Genomic DNA, 25,002 nt, shown 5'->3' on the forward strand with positions numbered 1-25,002 from the left:
CATTTAATCAGTAAATTGCAAAGTAGAGACAGTGCCCACAACCTTAAAAAAAGAAATCATAGTCTCTCAACTACACTCTAATGTCATTTGGATTATGGTCCCCCCAAATCCCTTTTTTTTTTAAGGAATGCCATTATTTTTTAAAAGCCCTCATTAACATGATTTATTTATGATTTGGCATTTAAAATGCGCTGTTCCTATATTGAAATTCCTTAACTCAAAGCCTATCAAGAGAACACCCTTCAGATGTTCCAAGTAGAGCAGCACTTTAGCTATCAGACAATAATAAATCGGGCATGACAGAGAGTGCTGACCATGGTGCATTTCATGGTGAGAATGGTAAGGACTTAACAGCTTCCCATTAAATTAATGAGAAACCCCAGCCTTCTTCGCCAGCGGGAGTGAGCAAGATAATGGAGACATCTGAACACCTTTCTACCACCCTGGGGATGAAAGGCAAGATCGAAAGGACAACTAATTCAGTTAAGTGTATGGCTTTCCATACAGTTTATCCCCCAAATCAGGCTGCTACACCATTATTCCCTCAGGTTAGTTTTCAAAATCAGCAGTCATTGAAATAGCCTTTTAAAGGTATTTTAGGTGGTGTGCACCCTTGTTCCCCGAATAAATAGGAAATGAAAAGACCGGGAATCCCTCCGGATCTCTCACACTGTCCAATGAAAGCATCCCTTTAATTTGGATTCATCTTTGGGTTATGGTCTGCTTGCTTTTGCCACCTGCAACTCTTCTCTGTAAAGGAAGGGGTCGAAATTAAAGATAAATAAATAAACTGGAATCTAATTGTGGGCTTTTCTTGAGGCAGAGAGCAAAAATCGAAGACATATTGGATTAGGAATTAGGCAAGTTTTCTTCTCACAGCCTATGCAGCAACCAGGAATGACTCATTCAATCTTTCAAGGCCTCAGTCTCATCGCTGGTAAAAGGACTGGTTTGACAATATGATGGGTAGGTTTTTCCAACATTTTGAAATACACTGCCTCTTTGAAAATGAAGAGAGAGGTGGCAGATGAGTAGGGAGCTCATACTGTTGTTGAAAACAAATATTCCATGATTGACCTTTTCTTGGTCACAGATCCTCTTCTGGAAGTGGGAATAGTAGTCTAGCCTATCTATTTTCCTATTGAACACAAATTCTAATCCACGAAGTTTCCCTTTGTGTACTGGAGAGTAGACACAGAACGTTCTTCACGTTGCCACTATTAGTAGTCTTTGCCATGACTTGTAATACTTGTTTAGTCAACATTGATCAACTAGTCTGGATACAATTTGTTCGTTGTTTGACGTACTTTAGTCCATAATTCTCTTGACCCCCTTGAAAAAATCCTTACACATCACCTTGGAAGAGTTTATTTCTTATAATCTTTTTAAACATAGCTCACATAGTGACCATATTTCCATTTAAAAGATTTATTTATTTGAGAGAGACAGAGAGACGGCGAGAGAGCGAGAAGAGCAGGGGGAGGGGCAGAGGGAGAGGGAAAAGCAGACTCCCCGCTGAGAAGGGAGCCTGATGCTCAATCCCAGAACCCTGAGATCATGACCTGAGCCGAAGGCAGACACTTAACCAACTGAGCCACCCAAGAGCCTCTGTATTTCCATTTAATAGATTAACACTCTCTGTCTTTTCTAATTCCTTAGACTGCCTTGTCTTGTCATGTCCATACCCATGAACATCTTATGGAAGGAGGTTTCAAGAGAGCTATTAAACATTGAAGATAACTTATAGGTTTGGATAAAATTTTTAAATTATGAAAACCTGCCACACTAACATTTCCATGAGGAAATATACAGGGGCTTGCTTGACCTGTATGTTCTATAGACTTCTCAGAGATCTCAAGCCCTGGGAAAATAAATCAAAATTTAATATGCAAAGTTTCTTTGCAGGTTTTTATAAAAGTCTGCAAAGAAGAAAAATAGCAACCTTGAATGCCTACTATTTGTCAAGCACTTTATGTGCATTAGCTTGTTTTCTCTCATATTAGCCTTAAAAGTGTTATGAGTTCTGATATACAAATAAACTGAGACTAAGTAATGCTAAGTAATGCATGCATGGTCTTATAGCTCATAAGCAGCAGAATCAGTATTCCAACTCTGGTCTTTATGGCTCTGAAAATGATGTTCTTCCACTGTGTATCACTGCTTCTCTCGCAAAAACCTGTCTGATATTTCCCTTCTCTCTGTCCTTTGAACTTGTCTTTCTCTCTCCCTCTTTAAGCTCAAGGTGAAGGCTTTTTAGTTCAACTCTTTCCCACTCGCCAAGATTCTGAATCTAATAATAAAATATTTTATTATTAAAGCTAGCATTTATTAAGAACTCTGTGGCCTAAGCCCTTAATAAACATCCTCTTATTTAATACATAATAGGGGCAGATGCTTTAATAGGTGTTTACAGATTTGAAAACAAAGGTTTAAGGAGATGTAGCAATTTGCTTAAAATAAAATTGTTGGTTGTTTCTAAAGAAGAACATCAATTTCTATCTGTCTAATTATAAAGCTTGTATTCTTGGCCACTATGAAGAAATCTAGGACCAAGGAAGAAAATATATGGTAAAACTTCTTTTATTTCAATTAGGAAGGATTTAATTATATTAAATCCATACCTTTTTTTTAAAAAAAGATTTGGTTGTTGATCTTTACTCTAAAAAATCCCTTTAACTTCTTACCTTTCAAGAAACTACTTGTTCTGCCCCTAGGAAAAACAAAAACAAAGGAACCAAACCCAACAAAATGCTACTGAAATTATGATAAACCACTGCCATCCAGTGGCCACTGAGGGAAACACATTGCAAATATTTCACGGCCGCAAATGACCATTAGTGCAATTATTTAAAGATTTTATTTATTTATTTGACAGAGAGAGAGAGAGTGAAAGCAGGAACACAAGCAGGGGGAGTGGGAGAAGGAGAAGCAGGCTTCCCGCTGAGCAGGGAGCCCGATGCGGGGCTCGATGCCAGGACCCTGGGATCATGACCTGAGCGGAAGGCAGACACTCAACTGACTGAGCCACCCAGGCGCCCCCATTAGTGCAATTATTTAAATATGAAATGGCATGTTGAGATTGAAGGGAAATGTTTAGTAGTAAACATTTTTATGATTTTATTACTTATCCTGGACCTGAGCCATCTCAAAGTGAATAAACTGAGCCTGTGTGTGTCATGATATAAATGTTGGTGTTAGAGGCCTTTAAACAATTTAAAAACACGAATAAAAGAAAACGAACACACCTATGCAATTGTGAATTTCTCTTTGAATTTTGCAAACTTTTGGATTCAACACAATTTTTGTTAGCATATATGTTTCAAAATCATTTTTGAAATCACCTGTGTGAATGCAATGCTGAACTTGGTGATCGATGTACGCACTGAGCAAAACCAGCTGGTTGGTTGTTCTTGGAGCATAGATGCTACTGTTGAATGCAGCCTCTTGAATTTTTTACTACATGTAGATTAATGTGCACACTTCACCTCTCATTATTTGCTGATTTTTGTTTGTATGCTTTGTTCACGTTTTTTTTTATTTGTTGGTTTATTTAAGCCATTAGTGACAAGACATCTATCCATAATGAAGGGCAAAACCCAGAGCTTTTGGATCCAACTATGTTTAAAATCATGAGTCAGAGGAACATTTGATTACTCATTTAGCAAATATTTATTGAGTTGTGGTGAGGTGCTCCATATACAGTCAATGCTGTATGTTCTTGCCTTCCAAGTAATTACTGTGCGTTACAGGAAACAGAAACACAGATACAATGCAACATTTGCAATGTGAGGAATAGACATCTAACACTGTCTCCCTATTCACCAGTGTCTCAAGAGGCCAGCAAGTGCCTCATGGGTGGTGAAGACCGGGTTATTGCCGGATGAATGAATGGCGTATATAAGTATAATTGAAATAAGTGCAAGGTGTCACAAGACACCTAAGCACACACTGAGAGGCTGCAAGAGGCTGTCTGGAGGAAGAAACTGGGCTAAGGTGTGATTAGGTAAAAGTAGTCAACAGAGTGGGGTGGAGCAATGTGTTTTAGACAGACATCAGTGGGCGGGTGGAAAGGTCTGGAGTTATTTAATTCAAATCATTTGAAAAGTCAGGAAGCTACAGATAAGTGACTTGCTAAAAGTCATATGATGGGCAGTGGCACAACCAAGTTCACGTGGGTCTTTGGATTCCCTCTCTAATCTATTTTGATTTATACCAGTGCGACCATGAGGGAACTTCTCTGGGGGAAAGAAGGAATGAGCTTCATGTGGGACGGTAGTGAAAAAGGAAATAAAGGAGCTAAGGAGAAAGACACGTTGAGGGAAGAATCTGCAGCATTCAACTAATGACTGGACACGGAGGGACACTGAGGGACACTGAGGATGCTCAGCTTACAGAAGACGAAGAAATGAGGAGAAGCAAAAGTGAACCTTCAGCTGAACCTTAAGAGCAATTTGTCTGTGAGCTACACACCCGTTCGTGAATGCTACTACTGTTAATGAGAATGAGAACCATGCAGGAAGGGAACAGACGCGGAGGGCAGTATTGCCGAATGGTTGAGAAAGAACCTCTGAGGCATAATACAGTAGGCAGAGTTTGCTCAAAACACACTTATTGAGGGCCTAGACACACCGCCACTCTCAGAGAGCCAAAGAAAATGGAAAGAAATGATTCCTTCTTTCAAGTAACTTATATTCAGTTTGAAGATTAAAAAAAAAAAAAACATGCAGAAATGGGCTATTTAAAAAAAAATCCCAGGGCAGCAGTGGCCCAATGGGGAGATATCATGGTGCATACGCCTTGGCCTTAATCTAAAGAAGTTCATGTTCTAGTTCCAGCTCTGCGGCCCACAAAGCTGCCGGCCCAGGCTGCTATGAACTCTGCTGGATGTGCTGGTTGTCTCACATTTGTGTAGTTGTCCTGAAAATTTCTGGCTAAGGAAAGTGAAATAGCTTGAGTAAAACACGTCTTTTTAAAATTCTCACAAAATAGGGGGTGCCTGGGTGGCTCAGTCATTCAGCATCTGCCTTCAGCTCAGGTCATGATCCCAGGGTCCTGGGATGGAGCCCCCACGTTGGGCTCCCTGCTTGGCGGGAAGCCTGCTTCTCCCTCTCCCACTCCCCCTGCTTGTGTTCCCTCTCTCGCTGTGTCTCTCTCTGTCAGATAAATAAATAAAATCTTTTTTAAAAAAATGCTCACAAAATAGCCAATTTGGCAAATGGGAGGGCTGCCATCACTTGATCTCTCTGAGCATTGTATTCTTTGCCTCTACAATGAATGGGTTGGTCTTTCAATGACCCCTGTCAGTCTTCTTCCTACTTAATAGGTTAATATTGTCCAGATGCTTCCCTTAGCTGTTGGGAGGAGGTAAATGGGGAAAAAGATCAACATGCTTTTTGTGGCCCCACTGATCAGGCTGAATGTGGGTCTCGGAAGCCTGCTGCCTCGGTCAGCTGAGGTCACTTGTGCATCGGCACTGACCTCTCACAGCTGGCCTGTCCCTTGAACCCTGTTGGTTGGTTAAGCAAAGCACTGCAGAGGCTGGTCCACCCTTTACAGCTCCTCCTCCTTAATCGTGACTGGTAAGTAGCATCCATATCCTGATTGGTGACTTGGCTTTTTCTCTGGCATGGCTGGACTGCTATTCCTAAAGAAACTATTCAGGGAAGACACTAACCTTCTTTGCAAACTTGAGTTTAAAGAAGATGGAAAGTGAGTGGAGTTAGGCCTTGCAGAAACTCTTGGCCTCAGACTGGTTGCCAGAATAGCTTGTTCACAGATGGCATTAGGAACTCTTCTTGGCTGAAGGTAAGGAATTTTTAGAAAAAAAAAAAAAATTGATAGGGGAGCCTGGGTGGCTCAGGCGGTTAAGGTTCTGAATCGGTTTCAGCTCAGGTCATGATCTCATGGGCCGTGGGATCAAGCCTCACATCGGGCTCTGTGCTCAGCCGGGAGTCTGTTTGAGATTCTTACCCACTCACACGTGCTCTCTCCTCTCTCTCTCTCTCAAATAAATCTTTAAAAAAAAAAAAGAAATTAAAAAAATTGGTAGAGATACTAGGGATAGACCAAAGAGTTAAGTTTTATTTAATGTACAGTTTAGATCTTCAGTAGATATTTTTAGTAATGTCTAAGGGATTTTGTAGTGATCACACACCCTTATGTAAGATGGGGTATGCAAGATGCACTGAAATGTCAAAATGCTAACAACCAGTGGGAGGTTTTTGCTCTGAAGAAGTTTTACAATATGATAGTCAGTGACACTTCTGAACATTAAGGGGCCCTCCACACAATAAGTAGTAAGCCAGGCTGATGAGTTCATGAAGTCAAGAATTCACAATAACTCCAAGATTATAACTCTGAACACCTATAAATGAAGGTCTGACTAATAGAAATATGGAGGCTCTTTTAAAAATGACGGTGATTATCTAAGTTCCAGACTTAGAAAGTTTCAGGTGAGAGACTAACAATATCCTGTCCTGGAATCTGAGCTCAGGCAGGGTTTAGGCGTCTACTATAGCAGGAGCTAGAAGGTTCAAGACAAGAAATATATCTATTTTTCCATATAACTTTGGAGAAAAGTCTGTCATTGGTGACCATGGGAAGTCCGTCTTCTATATAGTGGAACATTCTAGAGACTGACTCAAGACTAAACCAGTTATAAGAAAGGTCACATGGGAGGACTTGAAAAGTAAGAAACAGAGATTAGATTGGAGGGTAGAAAACACTACCACATTATCCAATAATTAAGGAGCACCTACTGTGTGCTAGACAAAATAGTGAAAAGTGCAAAGAGAAAAAAGATGAACTATGACCCACCCTCGACTGTCAACATCTGGTTCTGGTGGCTGGATGTGTTCTTCCACACAAATTATACTAACTTTAGCTAGCATTTATTAAGGGATCATTTTGAGTCGGTCAGAGCTCTGCAAACTTTATATATATTATCTCATTTAATCGTTAAGTCCCTTCACAGATAAAGGAAACAGAAAGGAGTTGTACAGAAAATAGTTGACATAACAGGCCTGACCGATATCCTTTGAAAAGTCTGCTTACATAGTTGGTCCTTGGCTGGCATCTGGAAACTGCATTTTGGAGGGTTCCCACCATTCCCAGACCCAGTGTAGCGTGGCCCGCTATGCCTAACTGCTGATGCAAATAGTCTGGCTTATGACAAACACCTGCTCTCCCTCTGGGAGTCTGGAATTTTAGCAGACACTAGGGAGAAGGTGCCTACATGATCAGCCCCCATTAAAAACCCTGAGCAAGGGGTCTCTAATAAGCTTCCCTGCTTGGCAAGATTTTACATGTGTTGTCCCAGCTAGTTGCGGCAGGAATTATGTGCATCCCTCGTGACTCCCCTGGGAGAGGACCTTTGGAATTGTGCACCTGGTGTCCTCCAGACTTTGTCCCAGATGCCTTTCTCTTTGCTGATTGTGCTTTACTTCCTTTCACTGCAATAAAACATACCTGTGAATATAGTTATATGCTGAATCCTATAAGCCCTTCAGGAGAAATGACATCACAGTAGCCTGTGACCCTTTAAATCTGGGGTACTAAGACTTGTTTGGTTAGGAGAGGGAAGGGGCAAGTGGTGAGTGATAAGCTGAAAATGTATAACCTAATTCCTCACTAAAATACAATCTTCTTTCCCTTCCAAACTCTGGTTTGCGGAGTTTTGTCTTAGGAGAGGAGAATGAGAAACTGGTTTCTGGAGGGCGTTGGTCTTACAAAGGAAAAGCATCATGTAACTTGAGCATGCATCAGAATCACCTGGAGGGCTTGTTAAGACACTCTGGGCCCCACCCCCAGAGTTTCTGATTCAGCTGGTCTCAGGGGGGGCCAAGAATTTGCAGATCTAACAAGAACTTGCTGATGCTGCTGGTCAGTAGACCACAATTTGAGATCCACAGATCTACTAATTCCTGCCATCTCTGAGGGTATGTTGGCAAGGAGATGATACTCCGCCTTGGGAGAAGAGATGTTTATATCACAGGATGCTTCTTGGAATACAAACGCACAGAACAATTGATTCTGTCCACAGTTAGGTATTTGTTCTTTTTTTAATCAGACCCCACTTTTAGACCTTTGAACTCAAAAATGTTTTCCTGAATTACTTCCAGTTTGCAACATTTGTACATTGGGAGAACATCTAGAAATAAGAATAGCTCAAGAAAATACTTGTATTCATTATTTGATGTGAATTTCTATATATTTTGTATGTTAAATCTTGGGCTATGTAATCATTTAAGCCTCAAACATCAATCTGGTTCTTTAATCTGTAACATTCCTTCTCACTTTTAGTATGAAAGCTAATGATTCAGATTTTGAACAAAGGCACTGGAAAGTGGGATATTTAAAATTAGAGTCATTTTTCCCAGTTTTTGGTTTTGATGATTTAAAATTTATAACTAAAAGCAAATTTTGTTTCGTGTCTGTTTTCCTAATAGGAAGATTAGAGGCCATGAGAACTGGCTTGCCTACTTCAAAGGTACCACTAAGGTCCATGAACAGACCTGGATGTTGTCTGGCTGAATTTGGGGAGTGGGGCAGGCGGGGGGAGGATATGTTAAGTCACACGCACAGAGACCGGGTTGATTTCTCATAAAGAGTTGTTTAATTATAAAGCTTTGATGAATTCTGTAAGTTGAACTGACCCCCATTCTTCTAACAGTGGATTCCTTGTCCCTGGTCTGAGGGTAGGACCTCAAAGCATTGATGTGATATAGTTTATCACTTAATGCTGGCTGAGTAAATGACTTCAGATATACCTTTTTTCTTCCTTTTGTCCTTTAGAAACAAAGTTGCTCTCATTTCATTGCTCAGGCCATGGCACATTTTATTCTTACAAAACCCCTCTTGTTTTTCTCTTTCTTTTTAAAATTCTTTTTCTCTTCCTTCCCATCACTACATACTCCTTTCCACTATGGACACTGGCAAATGCTACAAACCAAAACTTTTTTCCTATTTTTCTTTTTTTCCCTTTTGGTGATCTGGTTTCAAACATTGTCAGCACATTGGTGGTTCTAGTCTTACATGTCATGACTTGTATCTTGAGAAAATGTCTACACCTCACTAGGCCTCAGATCTTCATTGAAGAATGAGGAATGTGATGATTAATTTTTATGTGTCAGCTTGCCTGGGCCTCCAGGTACCCAGATATTTGGTCAAACATTATTCTAGGTGTTTCTGTGAGGGTGTTTTTGGATGAGATTAACATTTAAATTGGCAGACTGAGTAAAGCAGATTGTCCTTCCTAATGTGGGGGGGACTTGCACAGTAAGGCCTGAATTAAACAAAACGCTGACTCTTCCCCAAGTAAGAGAGAATTCTCCTGCCTACAAGCTTTCAAACTGGCACATCAGCTTTTTCTACCTGATGATCTTCAAACTGGGACATGAGCTCTGCAGATTTTGGACTTGTCAGTCTCCATAACTGTGTGAGCCAATTCCTTATAATAAATCTGTTTATTGATTCTCTTTCTCTGGAGAACCTCGACTCACACAAGCAGGCTGAGCTTCGGTGATCTAAAATCTTTGAATCGTTAGGTTCTAAATAATGTTGACCAGATAACAATGTACAAAGTGTCTCCTCAAGATTCCTTTCAGTCTTGAAGTTCTAGTTTATATGGGTATTCATGTTTGCTGTCTTGAAATGCAACATGCATCTAATAGAACTTTGGTTCATAGGAACCCAAGAGGGTTTTGGAAAGGCATATCTGCAGTGAAATAAAAAGATAAAAACAGGAGCAATTCCTTAAAAGTTAAAAGGAGAAGAATCATCATTTTGCAATCACCATCTTATCTAATAACCTAGCTCCAAGCCTAGGAAAATATTGGGGAAATGTGGTCAATTTTAACCACTTCAGTAAATCGGATACTGCAGAGCAAGTGAACCTGACTCAACAGGGTAAGATGCGGATGTGGCTGTAGTCAAAGCCAAGTCCCTGTCCCTAATCTCGTAAGAGTGATTTTGGAAGAAGAGAGTTGAGATCCGTTTAATGTCATTGTGCTTTGAGACATGTTATGCACTGAATGTTTCCATCTTCCCCCAAATTCATATGTTGAAATCTTAACCCTCCAATGTAACGGGGGGGCCTTTGGGAAGTGACTAGGTCACGTGGGTGGAGGCTTCATAAGTGAAACTGGTGCTCTTATAAAGGGGAAGCCAGAGAGTTCTCCTGCCTGCTCAACATCATCTGAGAACCAGAGAGAGGACAGCAGAACACAACCAGAAAAAAGGGTTCTCACAGGAACTGGATTGGGCTGGCACCCCGATCTCAGAATTCCAGCCTCCAGAACTGTGAGAAACAAATATCTGTTGTGTATCAGCCACCCAGGCTATGGAATTTTGCTATAGCAGCCCAAATGAACTGAGATAGGTTGGTTGGAGGAGTAGGTTACCCAGTCAAGAGTGAGTCAAGAGTGAGTACCTGTAGGTATTCAGTGTCTAAGAAACAACAAGCTGCCTTGGAGGGAGTAACTGCCATCTTTTACATATGTATTTGTACCAGACTTTATGTATAGTATCTTAAGTCTCTTTTAAAAAAATCATATTGTCCTGATTTGATAGAGGAGGAAACTGAGGCTCACAGATAAAGCAACTCCCCCAACTCACAGAGGCAATAGGGAAGCCAGGAACCAAATCAGGTCTGGCTGGCTCCAAGCTCAATCATTCTCCTTTTCCACAGCATTCTGAATAATAAATGTGGGACCTCTAAGAAAATTGTTCTAGTTAAAGAGAGAAATAATAGCTCAGATCTCATTTAGAAGCAGAAGGGTTACTGACCAATCATTGGAGTTGGAGTTCAAACTTTTAAGCAATTAAAAAGATTAATGAACATTTATTAAAGCGATTTTGCCTGGATTGCCTCCCTCCCTTTGATGATCTCTTTTATACCTCACTCATTATCTGTCCCTACCTAGCCACTGCTTTAAAATTCTATAGTAATAGTAAGGAAACATATTTGGAAGAGAATTCCATAGGGAAGAAAAGTAGAAGAAATAGATCTTGAAGTCTAATCTGTTTTTCTTCCACAACCTGCTCTGGAATTGATTCTGAAGCATGCGATATTATATAATACATATCAAAAGGTCAAAGACAATAGCTATATAATAAGGCCTGAATTAAACAAATAAATAGGTGTTTCTCAAATTTTGGTCATTCTCTGTATTATCTATTGTCACAATACTAGTACTTAATAAAAACTCAGCAGCATATGATAATAAATATTTGTTTTTCTCCTGACTCTGTGGGTCAGCTGGATGGTTTTGTTGATTTGAACCAAGTCCCAGCTGATCTTGGCTGGGCTCACTTATACATTTGCCTCTGGCAGGGGGCCGGTGCAGGGAGGATGCCTGGGAGCTGGCTGACCCAGCATGTTCACAGCTGGGAAGACCCAGCTCAGCTTCATTTGGTCTCTCATAATCCAGCAAACTAGCCTCTGCTTGTTCTAATTCCTTGGCAAGTTTTCAAGGAAGCAAAAGTGTGCAAGTCTTCTGAAGCCTTGGCTTGGAACTAGCATCTTGTCATTCCCACCGCATTCTGTAGGCCAAAGCAAGTTAGAAGGCTAGCTCAGATTCAAAGGTAGGGAAATGGATGGGAGGAGTGACAGCGTCACATTGTGAGCAAAGGGGAACTATTGTTACAATCAGCCTACCACATTTACCCACCACCTTCGCGAATTTTGAAAAATCCCTTTATCTTTTCATTGACGTGTCTATTATTCATGATGCCCATATTACCATAATCATATTTGTGAAATCATGGGTTTCTGTTTATTTTTTATATGCACTAAAAGTCATAACTATTAAAAAATGGAGGGAAGAAAAAACACACCACATACCAGTTAAAATTCTTTCAGGGAAACACATTGAATTAAGGTAATGTTCAGAAGCTTCTATGGGATCCAGAGAGCAATGGAAAAATCTCTAACGTGGTGGGATATTCAAAGTGATGTCTCTAACAAATCTAGCCTCCCTATTTTGTCTAAAGCACTGAAATAAATTCAGAGGAAGATACTAAGAGCTTAAACCATGTCTTGGGAGAGTTTGCATCCCAGAGTTGCAAAGGAAATCATCTTGCCCACCACACTTCCTACTCCTTAATGAGTAAAAACACTATGAATATCACACAGAGAATAAGTAAAATGGTATTTCAGAATAAATAGAGATCAAACAAGAATGAGAAGTAGAAGAAGAAGTCATGGATGGAATTGGCTTTGAGCTAAACCTTTCTAATATAGGTAGGAGAGAATAGGCAAACTTCAGATAAGGAGGCTCTTTAAATTGAAAGAAAGCCCCAGCCAAGGCTCCAAGGCAATCAATAAATAAGCACAATTACAGCTCAGCAAAATGAGATAAATGATGTTAAAACCATTTTCCACATTATAGTATGTAGATTAGATTTCATAAAACTTGGCTTTGGTCCTCAATATGGTGGTCATTGCGCACATCCAAATTTAAGATATAGAGGAAGAATATAAAAGAGTTAAGAAATGGCAATGCACTCTACTTCTGGTAAGGTGGGAATACATATTTTGAACCAACTTTGCTACTAACAGAGAAAATCTAAACACAATATAAAAGTCATTAGCCAGACGGTCCTGGGAAGCTCACAAAATATGTAGCTCTCTCCTACACATGGTTTTGCTTTTCATGGTGTCAGTTACCCGGGGTCAACCTCAGTCTGGAAGCAGATGATCCTCCTTCTGCCATCAGAAGGTCAGTAGTAGCCTAACCCTATGTCACAATGCCTACATCATTCACCTCCCTTCATCTTATCACATAGGCATTTTATCACCTCACATGATCACAGGAAGGGTAAGTACAGTACAATAAGATATTTTGAGAGAGAAATCACATTCCCATAACCTTTATTACCATATATATTGTTATAATTGTTCTATTTCATTATTAGTTGTTGTTAATCTCTTACTGTGCCTAATTTAAAAATTAAACTTTATCATTGGTAGGTATGTACAAAAAAAATCTTAATATATACAGAGTTTAGTGCTATCTGCATTTTCAGGCATCCACAGGGGTCTTGGAACATACCCCCTGCAGATAAAAGGTGGGGGGGACTACTGTAGTAAAGAATTATCAGGTCAATATCCAAAAGAAGATAAAAGTCAGAACAGTGACCCTAGTTTTGGGGACAATTTTTCCTTTGGGCATCTTAGCTACTGAGAACCTGACCAGCAGTTTTGAGACCCTCCCAGAGGTAAAGTAACCAGAGGTGGAGTGAGGTCAGGCCCATCTTTGGTATGGGGCCTAATAGCTGCATCCTGAATCCGGTTCCTGTAAAACTGCCCATCCACAGACCACAACCTAGCTTCAGAGCAGCTGTCTCTGAAATAGAGTTGTGTCCCAGGGCTGCTAGCATTTTAGAAATTTTGTTTTAAGTCTGTTTTATTTTCCTTTTAGCTGAGTGCTCCTTCTACTGGACACAGATGGAATCTCGATGAGAAAAGACATTCATGAAACTACCAAGGTAATATAAAATGACTTCCCATGTGTGCCACAAAAAGGGAATTTTAGCTATCACACGAAAGAATTCAGAACAAAATATTGCATCTTTGTTCATTATAAAAACAAAAACAAACAAAAATAAAGCCTTTTCCTAGGAGCCCAAACATGAGTCATTCATACATTTGGCTTTTTTTTTTCTTATCTTCTTTACTTGACAATCTGTTAAAATGACTTTTCTAATGTGTTGTGTGTGGGAATTGGTTGCAAGATGTAGAACAAACATCATTCTGAGTAGCACATAAATTATCAAGTCATGTCAGAGAAAAGCAGATCCAATATCTGAAGAAATAATATAGTTAGTCTTGTGCCATTAGTTTTGGTAGAGTTTCATTTTTATGAGATCAAGATGTTTTCAGGAGTTCTTGATAACACAGTCTCCAGATATAACTAAGAGTAGGCTCTGCTAAGCAAAAGAAGTGGCTTGTAACACATAACAGTTACTATGTAGGTTTATAATCTGCTACTCTACTTAAAATATCTTGGTATGTCTTCCTGTTCAATTCATTTTTCTGATTCTCAATATGTCAGAACAAAATGTTCTCATTCTTTCATCTTTGGGGACGCAATTCTTATTTGTATAATTTTAATTAGTACTTGTCTACTCTGTTCTTACACTATTTTCTAGTGTATTTTCTATTCACTAACACAGGGCTGCTGTGTTAAGTGATGAAGCAAAGCATGAGCCACCAGAGGCTGACTTGCAGAAAAGAATGGACCTAACGTACTCAGATGTATTCGGTGGAAAAATTTGCCATGGTTGAATCTTATAGTACAATGTACTAAACATGAATCTATATGTCACATATTCAAAATAGTTTCAGATATTTAGTAAAATCAATTGAGAATAGTGACCATACAAGAAAAGACCACAAGCAACTATAACCAGATTAGATACAAAATGTTCTTTCCCTCCAAACCTTCTATGATGATTAATGCTATGTGTCAATTTGGCTAGACAATGGTGCCCAGTTGTTTAGTCAGGCAACAATCTAGGTGTTGCTATAAAGGTATTTTTTAGATGTAGTTAACATTTGAGTCAGTAGACTTTGAGTAAAGCAGATTATCCTCCAGAATGTGGGTGAGCCTCATTCAAACAATTGAAGGCCTTAAGAGCAAAGATTAAGATTTCCCTAAGTAGAAGGAATTCTGTCTTCAAACTGCAGTATAGAATTTCAACCTGAATTTCTAGTCTTTGGACTCAAGATTGCAACATCAACTTTTAGCTGAATTTCCAGCTTTTTTCTGCTCTATGGATTTTAGACTTCCTTGCCCCCACAATTATGTGAGTCAATTCCTTAAAATAATTCTTTCCCTCTATATACATATGTATATATCATATTGATTCTGTTTCTCTGGAGAACTCACTAACACACCTTTCAAGCTACAGAGTGAAGGTGCATGCAGTAAATTTCCAGTAGGCATTTGTAATTCAATGTGTAAATTTATACAATGCATCTAGCATGCATTCATAGAATGATAGTATAATACTGTGTCTTTGTATTTTTTAAAACAAGTACAGAGTACCACATACAACAACCTACTTACATGTATAATTGTTTTGAATTCTCCAAGAGGATATGTCCTTTTGACTCTCCTGTCTCTTCTCTCTGTCTTATCTTACTGTTGCTTTCATATTAATTCTTAAAGGGAATGAAGGTTATTCTTTTCCTCTCTGAGTAAATGAAAGAATTATAATTATGTATCTCATGGTCCTTTGTAGATTTCAGGCCAATGGTTTTTCTTTTCTTCTTTCATAAAAATAACACTGCCATTATTTTTTTTTCTATTTTGAAAAACAGTAAATTGCAATTTGTTTAAATCTATGGAAAGAAATACTGCCCATTCTCTAAAACAGTTCCCAGAGAATTATTTTCAAGGACAATTTAGCAAAGGCTTGAGTGTTAGGGCCATCACCAGGGTAAGGTTTGGTAGTGAAAGAAAACAAAAATAATTTGTTGAAAAAGAAAAGTGAGTTAGGAATGGAGAAATCTAGAAGTGTTCAATGAATGTATGAAGACAGGTTTTGATATTTTCATTCTCAACTCTCTCTTCCTATGTGGCCAGATGGAAAGAAAGACTTGAGTTTCAGACAATAGGATGAAAGAATTCTAAAAGGGACACAAAGCTGTTCCTTAATTCTTCCTTGTAACCTAATGAGACTGAATATATCACTGATAGTTGTGATGGGAAATACACCAAGTGTAGGCAGCTGAGGGGAGGATACGGCAAGACTGAAAAGAGAACAGTTGACAAATGTTCAAAATCACACAATCCATTAACCTTGTAATTTTTCAAATGTGTTTCTTTATATAGTCACTTGGAGATGATGATTAACTATATTAGTTTCTTCAAACACACATGAGAAAGTTCTAACAAAGTTTTATAAGTACCAATGTTCACAGTATGGTGAGAGAGAGTTTTGTCTGAGTGACTGGTATCGGTGATCTAAAAATGGTTCAGCCTTGCATGAACACTCTAAAATCTGTTCTTATACATATCCTTCAGATTTTTTTCTAGTACAAATCAGCAACTCTTTGATTCTTCTTCATATGTATGACATCAATCCAACTTGTAAGGTTTTATTTGTAGTTTCTGTCCTTTGCTATACGGACACCTAACTCTAGGAGCAGGTCTCAGTAAAGTGGGCATAGGGAGTGACATGCAGGTAAAGGGCTTCCTCTTTAAGGAATTCACTAAAGTGAGATTGTAACAATAATCTGGGAAACTGGGAAAGAACCATCAGGCAAGAAAGGGGAATCTACTTCAGAGGACAGGAGATGTTTAATGGAAGGTGGGGTAAAAACCACCTAAATATCCTATTTCAAGATCTCCAATTTAGATATTTGAAATTTGTAATTCCCTTTTTTCAAACCATCTAATTCTATTAGAAGGAACCATGCCACCATGCAATCCTTGAACTCCTGCTATCATACTTTGGTGGCAGCAATGCTGTCTCCTAGAGCTTGCTCCCAAATGAACACAGGATGATCGAATTGGAAATTTCACAACTCTTTCCCATGGATTAGTAAACTCCCCTACCAGGATATTATAGGACTTGTAACTGTATGCACCCAGACTAGATAATCCCATTTTCTCCATATTTCCCCAGGGATATTTTGCTTGTGTTGGTCTCTGTTCTGTATCAATTAGGACATTGTCTTACAATAAGTAGCAGGAATATACTGTGGCTAGCTTAAGGCAATAGGTAGGTAGGTAGGTAGGTAGGTAGGTAAGTAGGGAGATTTGAGAATACGTATGTATTTAAGAATACATATACATACATATATATATACACACACACAAACACACACACATAAGGAGATACATATTTAAGCATATACATATGCACATATGCATATATACACACACACACATATAATTACATACATGCTATCAGGAGCTAACTATACTGATAAAAGACTCATCTGAACAGGCATCTCTTAACATCTCATCTAACCCAGATGTGGCACTGCTGCTCAAAATGAATTGCTTCTATCCTTGTATGTATCCCAGAGTAAATATTCCAAGTCATGTGTAGAAATACCCCGTTGTAGAGATTAAATCATTATCACTACCTGAGTACCAGAGTGTACCCTGTTCTCTTTGCCCTGTGTAGCAGGAATAAGATAGTGCCTCCCAACAAGATTACACACCATGGGAAATTACCCCTAAAGAAGATACTAGACAGCCTCAAAATGCACGTGAGTACTAAAACCTTAGGTATCTTTATGGGAGTGTAGTCTCCACATTGACTAAAACACACTCTAGCATTGCTAACTTGTACATGCTGTTGAGAGAACTCCGAATTACTTCCATCCTGGACATGTCTTGTCCTTTTTCTTTCCCTAGCAAGGATCAAGAGCAAGTTTGTTTGTTTGTTGTCATTGTAATTGTGCAGTCATGAACATATTAACTTGTGTTGATTTGCAAGGCAGCAGTCAAATGGCTGTCACAATAGCAAAAGCTAAGGTTCCTTTGATCACAGAATCATCAATAATATTCATTCTTGTTCTCTGGCATGAAACAATTACTTTGCTACTACAGAAAGGCCATCTTAATTGAACTCCTATTTCCTGTTTCCCAGGCATTTTGAGTAGGAGGAAAGCAGACCTTCTCCATCATCTAACGCAATGGTTTGCATCATCTTAATTTGGCTGGAGCCTTACACCCCCTAAATCCTGATTGTCTACATTCCAAACTGTGGGGTGTGGCAAATAGCCCAGTTGTTTTAATTTCAGAAACTTCCTGATGAAGTTTTATTAAGCCTCTTTTATTTATACACCCTCATGAAGGGTGGGAAAATTTTGAACTCTGTGCTGTAGTTCGTATGTTATATTTGTTGAATGCATAAGTGATCAAAGCACATTTGCTTACTTGGTCTTGACATTTCCAGATGCTTCGTGATGGTTTTCTGAACACATGTAGATAGAATACTAAGTAGATCTTATTCATCACTTGTTCCCAGTAAGGCTGAAGAAACAAATGTTTGAGATATTAAGGGGTAGAAAGTCATATAGTAAGTACCAAATGAGTACATAGGTAACAATAGGAGTTAGAAAGAATTTTGCTGTTGGTAGCAGTAGTGGTGATGATGAGTTAGCCCCCTCCCCTAACTTCTGCTTCAGAGAGCACAGAATTGTTGTTTTATTTTCTTATGTTTCCTTTTCTTATTATTTTGATGTATAATACTGCTAGATAAATGTTTCTGCCTTCATTAACATAGGAGAAGATACCTATAGATGTATTCTGCTATTACCAGAAATATCTCTTTAAGCCCAGACAGTCCCAAAGCTGAATCTGTTACGTGTGGTCCCTTGGAAGTTAAATATGTATAACTTGGCATTGAGCCCCAGCTTAAAACCTTGGGGGAAAAGTCCCCAAATTGCTATATTCAGGTAAAAATGTCTGGGAATGTGACATGGGGCATTATGATTTTTTTTTTTTCTGCCCAAAGCCTGAGAGGAACTGTACCTGTTTTCAGAATATGCCTCCATCTGGAGCTTAAAAATCCAAATAAAATGGATGATTTTATGGGACTATCTGTGTCCATAGCTTAAGCAGAACTGTGGAGTTACACAGATAAAGAAAGAAGCATCTTTTTAATAAACTGGTGTTGCAGGATTTTCCAGTACGGTCTCCAGGGTACCCTCCCTATAGCCCTCTGGGGAAGTTTTATGAGTGTAAAAGAATGAGCAATAAAATCCTGTTGGACTCATTCATGCTCATTCCCCAGCACCTAATATGTGGTTTGACATTCACTAACACTTGAGGATTCCTAAATGTCAAGCACCATACTAAGCAGATGATGGGCACATGGGTGTGGAAAGGAAGAACATTCTTCAGAATATATTTGCAAACCCTAAATGCTTCTAATGGGGCTAAAATTTCATTCTTAAATCACAACTTGCAAAAAGTTTCTGGAATCCTATAATACAGTGTCACCACAACATTTTTTTCTTTGAAATCCATAATATAATAAAGGCTTGCCATTAAGCTAAAAACACCAGGTAAGCAACAAAGTGGAAAAAAGTAAATTCCCCAGAATTTTTGGTGTTATTCATTAATAGAGAAAGCAGTAATAGGAGGAGCCTACACTATATTTCCATTGTTCTTGATTGTCCTGGAAGATTGTCAAGGAGTAGTGCGATCATTTGGAAGAATATAAAGGGAGGAATCAGCAAAAACAATAAAGGAGATATGGTTTGTGATGTGATCTCACCCTTTTCAAATAGGAATTTGAAGGGGTTTGCAAATGTCAAATGATATTGATGTACAGATATTTCTAGTTACTCCTAAAACATTGCTTGATAAAATTTATTGAAAAAAAAAACCTACTGTCAGAGACTTCTGGTTTCTGGTTTAACACATCAGCTTAGAAGTTGCCACTCTATCCTGACAACAAACTAACCTGAACAAACTGGAAAATCAACAGCCCTTCTTAGATCCCTAAGAGAAGTGAGATCACAGAGAGAACTGCTGTCTCCAAAACGTTTTGGAGAGACAGACAGACAAATTGAGTGAACCACAACTTAACAGAGCAGAAACTTCCATGGGAAGCAGTCGCATGTACCTGAACTATAATTGATGAATTGCTGGAGGTTTAGTGTGGATAATTCTGAGAGATAAAAACACCAGAGGGATCCAGTCATCAGTGGGCCCCACAATTTTATGAGTTTTACCTCCTGGAGCTCTACTAAGTCTCACAATAAATAGAGGGAAAAAAATCTCCTTGTGCTTCCACTAAGGTAGGGGGGCATCATGAAACAATCTCATCATTCTTTTCTTCCTAATAAGGTCTGCCCTCAGGAGAAACTATTTAACCAGAGCCTACCTGCTATGGTTTTATCAGAGCCTAACTGACCTGCAGGAAGGGAAATAACCAATTCCAATCCTCGCAAGCCATCCTGTCTCACCCAAGGGGTGAAGTTCATAGTCCAGTGCTCAGGCTCATTAAAAGACTGAGACCTGATAATCACTATAGAGCATTTCCATCCCTCCCCCCACCCACTTTCCCACTGCATTACTTTTTTTTTTTTAAGATTTAATTAATTTATTTATTTGACAGAGAAAGAGAGAGCGCACGCATAAGCAGGGGGAGTGGCAGGCAGAGGGAGAGGGAGAAGCAGACTCCCTGCTGAGGAGAGAGCCGGATGTGGGACTTGATCCCAGGACCCTGGGATCATGACCTGAGTTGAAGGCAGACGATTAACCTACTGAGCCACCCAGGTGCCCCCCCCCTACATTACTAAAGGCTGGTTCACAGCAGTTCTTTTTACCCTACACCTCATGTCCTGCTATGAGAAAAATTACGAGGCATGCCAAAGACAGCAACAACAACAACAACAACACAGTCTGAAGAGACAGAGCAAGCATCAGAACCAGACTCAGATATCACAAGGGTGTTGGAATTATCAGACCAAGAATTCAAAACAACTATGATTAATATGCTAAGTGTTTTAATGGGTATAGTAAACAGCATTCAAGAATAGAAAGGCAATGTAAGCAGAGAGAAGGAAAATATAAGAAAGAACCTGAAAAAGAAGTGCTGGAGATCTAAAACACTCCAACAGAAATGAAAGACACCTTTGATTGGCTTATTCACAGATTGCACATGGCTGAAGAAAGAATCTCTGAGCATGAGGACATCTCCCTAGAAACTTCCAAAACTAAAGAGCGAAGAGAAAAGAAGACTGAGGAAAAACAGAACAAATCATCCAGGAACTGTGAGAAAACTACAGAAAGTGTAATATATGTGTAATGGGAGTACCAGACAGAGAAGAAAGAAGAAAAGGAGTAAATATTTGAAGAAAAAAGACAGCAAATTTCCTCAAATTAATGCTAGACACCAAACTACAGCTCCAGGAAACTCAGAGAACACCAAGTAACAAATGCAAAAACAAATAAAGAAACCCAAAAAGCAAAAACAAATGAAACTATATCTGGGCATATCATATTCAAACTACAGAAAATCAAAGATAAAGAAAAGATGCTGATGGAAGCCAGAGTTTAAAAACACCAAACCAACAGAGGAACAAAAATAAGAATTACATCTGGCTTCTCAGAAATCATGCAAGCAAGAAGAGTGAGCTGCAATATTCTTTTTTTTTTTTTGAAGATTTATTTATTTATTTGAGAGAGAGAGAGAGCACAAGTGTAAGCGGGGGGAGGGGGGAGAGAGAGAATCTCAAGCAGACTCCCCACTGAGTGAGGTTGACTCAGACTCAATCTCACAACCCACAAGATCATGACCTGAGCGGAAACCAAGAGTCCGAAGCTCAACCAACTGAGACACCCAGGCGCCCCATGGACTGCAATACTCGAAGTGTTGAAAGAAAAAAAGCATCAACCTAGAAATCTGGAATCTATGAAATTATGCTTCAAAAGTGAAGGAGAAATAGACTTTCTCAGATAAACAAAAATTGAGGGAATTTGTTGCCAGTATTCCCGCCAGCAAGAAATGTTAAAAGTGTTCTTTAAAGAGAGGGAAGATGATACAGGTCAGAAACTCAGATCTATATTAAAAAAGGAAGAGCATCAGAGAATGAGTAATGTGAAAGTAAAATAAAAACTTACACTTCTCTTGTTCTTAATTTATGTGGCAGATCCTAATGTGTTCAAAATAAAAACAGCAACAATATATTCAATTATATGTGTGCTTATTTATGTTTATATATAAGTGAAATGAATGACAGCAATGATACAAAGGATGGGAGAGAAGAATTAGGTTATTTTGTTATCATAAGGTACTTACACTACCCATGAAGCAGTATAATGTTATTTGAAAGTGGACTTGGACTAGTTATGTGTATATTGCAAACTATAGAGCAACAACTAAAAGTAAAAAAAGAAATATAACTGATATGTTAAGAAAGGAAAGAAAATTGATTTACATAAAGTGCTTAATTAAAACCACAGAAGGCAAAAGAAGATTGGAAGACAAAAATAGGAATAAAGACTAAGGGCAGCAATAGAAAATAGTAATAAACATGGCAGATATTAATCCAACTGTATCTAGAATCGCTTTGAATATCAATGGTCTAAATGTATCCAATTACAAGACAGGGATTGTAGAGTGGATCAAAAAACAAGACCTGACTATATGTCGTCTACAAAAAATCCACATAAATGCAAAGCCACATATACAATAAAAGTAAATGAAGAAACATATAGCATGCTAACACTAACCAAAAGAAAGAGGAAATAGCTATTTTAGGCAGCAGACAATCAGAGCAAGGAAAGTTATTAAAGATAAAGAAGGACATTGCATAATGATAAGTGTGTCAATTCCCCAGAAAGACACAATAATTGTTAACATGCACGCACCTAACAACAGAGCATCAAAATATGTGGGGCAAAAACTTATAAAACTACATGAAGAAATAGATGATCCACTATTAGAGTTGGAGACTTCAATACCCTTCTATCAGAAATGCAGAACCAGCACGCAGAAAATCAGTAAGGACATAACTGAACTCAACACCATCAGTCAACTGGATATAATAGACATCTGTACACTACTTCATCCAACATCAGCAGAATACACATTCTTCTCAAGCTCACATGGAACATTCACCAAAATAGACTACATGCTGGGCCATAAGACATACCTTAATAAATTTAAAATAACATAAGTCATACAATATCTGCTTGCAGACCACAATGGAATTAAACCAGAATCAATAACAGAAAGATAGCTGGAAAGTTCCAAAATATTTAGAGATTAAAAGGTGACCTCACTTTTAAGTAACACATGGATCAAAGAAGAAATCTCAAAAGAAATTTTAAAATATTTTGAACTAAATAAAAATAAAAATGCAGCTTATCAAAATTTGTGGGATGAATGAAAGTGCTGATTAGAGGGAAATTTATAGCATTGAATACACATATTAGAAAAGAAGACCCAAATCAGTAATCTAATCATTTGCCTTATAAAACTAGAAAAAGGAGAGTGAACTAAATCCAAAGTAAAAAGAAGAAAAGAAATAATAAGAATTGAAGCATAAATCAATGAAATGAAACTAAGAAATCAATAGAGAAAATAAACTAAACCAAAAACTGGTTCTTTGAAAATATCAATAAAATTGATAAGCCTCTCTCTAAAAAAGAGAGAGAGCACAAATGACTAATAGCAGAAATGAGAGGGGTACATCACTACAGATCCTTTGGACATTGAAATGATAATAAAAGAATGCCATGAACAACTCTTCAGTCCACAAATTTTTTTTTATTAACATACAATGTATTATTTGTTTCAGGGGTACAGGTCTGTGATTCATCAGTCTTACACAATTCACAGCACTCACCATAGCACATACCCTCCCCAATGTCCATCACCCAGCCACCCCATTCCTTCCACCCCCCTCCACTCCAGCAACCCTCAGTTTGTTTCCTGAGATTAAGAGTCTCTTATGATTTGTCCCCTCTCTGGTTTCATCTTGTTTCATTTTTCCCTCCCTTCCCCTATGATCCTCTGCCTTGTTTCTCAAATTCCACATATCAGTGAGATCATATGATACTTGTCTTTCTCTGATTGACTTATTTCGGTTAGCATAATACCCTCTAGTTCCATCCACGTTGCTGCAAATGGCAAGATTTCATTTTTGATGGCTGCATAATATTCCATTGCATATATATACCACATCTTCTTTATAGATACATCTGTTGATGGACATCTAGGCTCTTTCCATAGTTTGGCTATTGTGGACATTGCTGCTATAAACATTGGGGTGCACATGCCCCTTTGGATCACTACATTTTTATCTTTGGGTTAAATACCCAGTAGTGCAGTTGCTGGGTCGTAGGGTAGCTCTATTTTCAACATTTTGAGGAACCTCCATAGTGTTTTCCAGAGTGGCTGCACCAGCTTGCATTCCCCTTTCTCTGCATCCTCATCAACATCTGTTGTTTCCTATTAAGTCCACAAATTTGACAACCTAGATGAAATGGACCAATTCCTTAAAAGACACAATGTGCTAAAACTCACACAAGGAAAAATAGACAATTTGAATAAAACTATATCTATTAAAGCAATTGAAAAAATAATACCTAACAAGAGAAAGCTCCAGACTTTGCTGTGTTCACTTCTGAATTCTACCAGTCATTTGAGGAAGAAATCATACCAATTCCCTACAATCTCTTTCAGAAGACAGAAGCAAAGGAAATACTCCCTAACTCGTTCTATTAGGCCAACATTATCCAAAACCAGGAAATGACAAATACAAGAAAAGAAACCATAAACCAGTATCTCTCATGAACACAGATGCAAAAGTCTTCAAGATATTAGCAAACCAAATCCAGCTCTCTGCTCAATTTTTCTGTAATCTAAAACTGCTCTAAAAAAGAAAGCATATTAGTAAGGCAAATTTTTAAAATAATTGGTTAAAGTTAAAAAAAATAAAAGATATTTTACTGCTCTGTCAGAGATGTTGAAACCAGCTCATGGACATGATCTCATTGCCATATTCTCATAAGACCAACCTGTCACGAGTGCTCTTGTTACACCTTATAAAAGGTTTTCACTGAGAATTTCCTTATGTGCCATTAGGTTGGTATTGGGCTAGTGGTAGTCACTGGAGTCTCCACTGGCTTCTGTGCAGGTTTCTCTTGTTTAGTTGCACTAGGAGGTGCACGTTCAGAAGACATTGCTGTCCATGATGCTGGAGCAATGGGTACAGATCAGAAGTGGGGACCAAAGCAGAGACAGTGGTTGAGGCTGGAGCTACAGTTACTGCTATGGATGAACCAACTGGAACAGTCATCGCAGGATTTGATACTAGGTGGTAATTGGGGTTGCTGTTTTTACTGCTTTGGGATTTGTCAGCATAACCACTGCAAACTATTCCTCATTATGATTATATTCTTTGAGGGCAGCATCATCATTAAGGATATTATCATCATTAAGGGTTTTGTCTGCAGAAATTAATATTTGTCCCAAAATACATCATTCAACTTCAGTGATATTACTACAGAGCTGTAA

The sequence above is a fragment of the Leptonychotes weddellii genome, chromosome 1, assembly GCF_054177405.1.
Source record: "Leptonychotes weddellii isolate Sample4059 chromosome 1, ASM5417740v2, whole genome shotgun sequence".
NCBI classification, from domain to species: Eukaryota; Metazoa; Chordata; class Mammalia; order Carnivora; family Phocidae; genus Leptonychotes; species Leptonychotes weddellii.